The sequence below is a fragment of the Arachis hypogaea genome, chromosome 17 (genome assembly GCF_003086295.3).
Source record: "Arachis hypogaea cultivar Tifrunner chromosome 17, arahy.Tifrunner.gnm2.J5K5, whole genome shotgun sequence".
Classification (NCBI taxonomy): Eukaryota; Viridiplantae; Streptophyta; class Magnoliopsida; order Fabales; family Fabaceae; genus Arachis; species Arachis hypogaea.
The window spans coordinates 71422736-71426157 of NC_092052.1; the positions used below are offsets into that span (position 1 = coordinate 71422736).

At 33.8% G+C, this 3422-nt stretch overlaps 1 non-coding gene across 1 annotated transcript; it reads right to left on the reverse strand.

The window, feature by feature from the left end:
• Positions 1 to 2145: 2145 nt before the first annotated feature.
• Positions 2146 to 2253, reverse strand: LOC112768803 (small nucleolar RNA R71). Its single transcript, XR_003186191.1, has one exon. It is a non-coding gene; the product is annotated as a small nucleolar RNA R71 (small nucleolar RNA).
• Between the last annotated feature and the right edge of the window lie 1169 nt (positions 2254 to 3422).

Consider the following 3422-nt stretch of genomic DNA (forward strand, 5'->3'; position numbering starts at 1 on the left):
GTTGTATGTAATGTTCGGCTGAAGCTTGGCTGGCCATAGGCCATGTCTAGTGTTTTGGACCAGAGCTTTCACTGAAAGCTTGGCTGGCTAGTAAGCCATGTCTAATTCCTGGACCGGAGCTTTAGACTAACATTGCATGATTCCTGGAATTCTCATTAGAAATTTTGAAATCCTTATTTTTCTTTTTCCAATTAATTTTCGAAAAAATACAAAAAAAAAATTTTAAAATCATAAAACCAAAAATTTGATGTTTCTTGTTTGAGTCTTGTGTCAATTTTTAAGTTTGGTGTCAATTGCATATCACTAAAAATTTTTGAAAAAATCATGCATGGTGTTTATCATAATCTTCAAGTTGTTCTTGATGATTTTCTTTGTTTGATTTTTGCATTTTTATGTTTTGTGTCTTTTCTTGTTTTTCATATGCATTTTCAATTTGTTAGTGTCTAAAGTTTGAAAATTTCTAAGTTTGGTGTTTTGCATGTTTTTCCTTTTCTTAAAAATTTTCAAAAACAAGTTCTTGGTGTTCATCTTGACATTTAAAGTGTTTTTGGTGTTCATCTTGACATTCAAAGTGTTTTTGCATGCATTGTGTTTGATTCATAATTTTTATGTCTTGTGTCTTTTTTGTGTTTTTCTCTTTCTTCATTAAAAATTCAAAAATAAAAAAATATCTTTCCCATATTCTTGCATAAATTTTGAATATTTGAGTTGACTTTTTCAAAAAAATTTTCAAAATTTAGTTGTTTCTTATGAGTCAAATCAAATTTTCAATTTAAACATTCTATCTTTTTCAAATCTTTTTCAAAAATTAAATCTTTTTCATTTTTCTTTTATGATTTTCGAAAATTTTAAAAATCTCTTTTTTAATTTCATTTCATAATTTCAAAATCTTTACTAACAATTAATGTGATTGATTCAAAAATTTTAAAGATTGTTACTTGCCTTTTAAGAAAGGTTCAATCTTTAAATTTTAAAATCATATCTTTTTGTTTCTTACTAGTCAAGTAATCAACTTTAATTTTTTAAAATAAAATCTTTTTAATTTCCTTTTCAAATCTTTTTCAAATTAAATTTTAATAATATCTTTTTCAAAATCAATTTCAAAATCTTTTCTAACTTCTCACCCTTTCAAATTTGATTTTCAAATCTTTTTCAATTAAACACTTAACTTTTTTTTTATTTTAAAAATTTACTATTTCAATCATATCTTTTTCAAAACCACCTAACTACTTTTCTCTCTCTTATTTTAGAAAATCACTAACCTCTTTTTCAAAAAAAAATTTTTTTTCATTAACTAATTCTTTTAAATTTTAATTTAATTTTATTTCCTTCTTAAATTTCGAATTCTAATTAATAGTCAAAATAAAAACAAATTTTTTTTATTTTATTTAATTTTCGAATTCTTCCCCCTCTCATCTCTTTCTATTTATTTATTTATTTACTAACACTCCTCTTCAACTCAAAATTCGAACCCTCTCCTCTTTCTCTGTGTTCGAGTTTTTCTCTTTTCCTCCTTCTATTCTTCTCCTCTTATACTCACATACGGAATCTCTATACTATGACATAGAGGATTCCATATTTTCTTTTCTGTTCTCTTCTTTTTCATATGAGCAGGAACAAGGATAAGAGCATTCTTGTTGAAGCTGACCCTGAACCTGAAAGGACTTTGAAGAGGGAGCTAAGGGAAGCTAAAGCACAACTCTCTGGAGAAAACCTGACATAAATTTTCGAAAAAGAAGGAGACATGGCCGAAAATAATAACAATGGTGGAGATGCAAGGAAGATGCTTGGTGACCTTATTGTACCATCTTCTAACTTCTATGGAAAAAGCATCTCACTTCCTGCGATTGAAGCAAACAGTTTTGAGCTTAAACCTCAATTAGTTTCTCTAATGCAGCAGAATTGCAAGTTTCATGGACTTCCAATGGAGATTCTCATCAGTTTTTAGCTAAATTCTTGCAAATCTGTGACACTGTCAAGACCAATGGAGTTGATCCCGAGGTCTACAGGCTTATGCTTTTCCCTTTTGTTGTAAGAGACAGAGCTAGAACATGGTTGGATTCACAACCTAAGGATAGCCTGAACTCTTGGGATAAGCTGGTCAGTGCTTTCTTGGCCAAATTCTTTCCTCCTCAAACGATGAGCAAGCTTAGAGTGGAAATCTAAACCTTCAGACAGAAGGAAGGAGAATCCCTCTATGAAGCTTGGGAAAGATACAAGCAACTAATCAAAAGGTGTCCTACTGACATGCTTCCAGAATGGAGCATCATAAGTATATTCTATGATGGTCTGTCTGAGTTGTCAAAAATGTCATTGGACCATTCTGCAGGAGGATCTCTTTATGTGAAAACCCCTGCAGAAGCTCAGGAACTCATTGAAATGGTTGCAACTAACCAGTTCATGTACACCTCTGAGAGAAAGCCTATGAACAATGGGACGCCTCAGAAGAAGGGAGTTCTTGAAATTGATACTCTGAATGCCATATTGGCTCAGAACAAAATATTGACTCAGCAAGTCAATATGATTTCTCAAAGTCTGAATGGATTGCAAGCTGCATCCAACAGTACTAAAGAAGCATCTTCTAAAGAAGAAGCTTATGATCCTGAGAACCCTGCAATGACAGAGGTGAATTACATGGGAGAACTCTATGGAAACACCTATAATCCTTCATGGAGAAATCATCCAAATTTCTCATGGAAGGACCAACAGAAGCCTCAACAAGGCTTCAATAATAATGGTGGAAGAAATAGGTTTAGCAATAGCAAGCTTTTTCCATCATCTTCTCAGCAACAGATAGAGAATTCTGAACAGAGCCATTCTGGCCTGGAAACCATAGTCTCTGATCTATCCAAGACCATACTAAGTTCCATGAATGAAACAAGGTCCTCCATTAGAAATTTGGAGGCACAGGTGGGTTAGCTGAGTAAGAAGATTACTGAAACTCCTCCCAGTACTCTCCCAAGCAATACAGAAGAAAATCCCAAGAGAGAGTGCAAGGCCATAACCTTACTTGGTGTGGCCGAATGCCCAGAGGAGGAGAAGGACGTGAATCCCAGTGAGGAAGACCTCATGGGACGTCCTTTGGACAGAAAGGAGTTTCCCTTTGAGGAACCAAAGGAATCTGAGGCTCATACATAGACCATAGAGATTCCATTGAACTTCCTTCTGCTATTCATGAGCTCTGATGAATATTCTTCCTCTGAAGAGGATGAAGATGTCACTGAAGAGCAAGTTGCTAAGTATCTAGGAGCAATCATGAAGTTGAATGCCAGTTTATTTGGTAATGATACTTGGGAGGATGAACCCCCCTTGTTCACTAATGAACTGGGTACATTAATGAGGCAAACTTTACCTCAGAAGAAACCGGATCCCGAAAAGTTCTTCATACCTTGTACCATAGGCACCATGACCTTTGAGAAGGC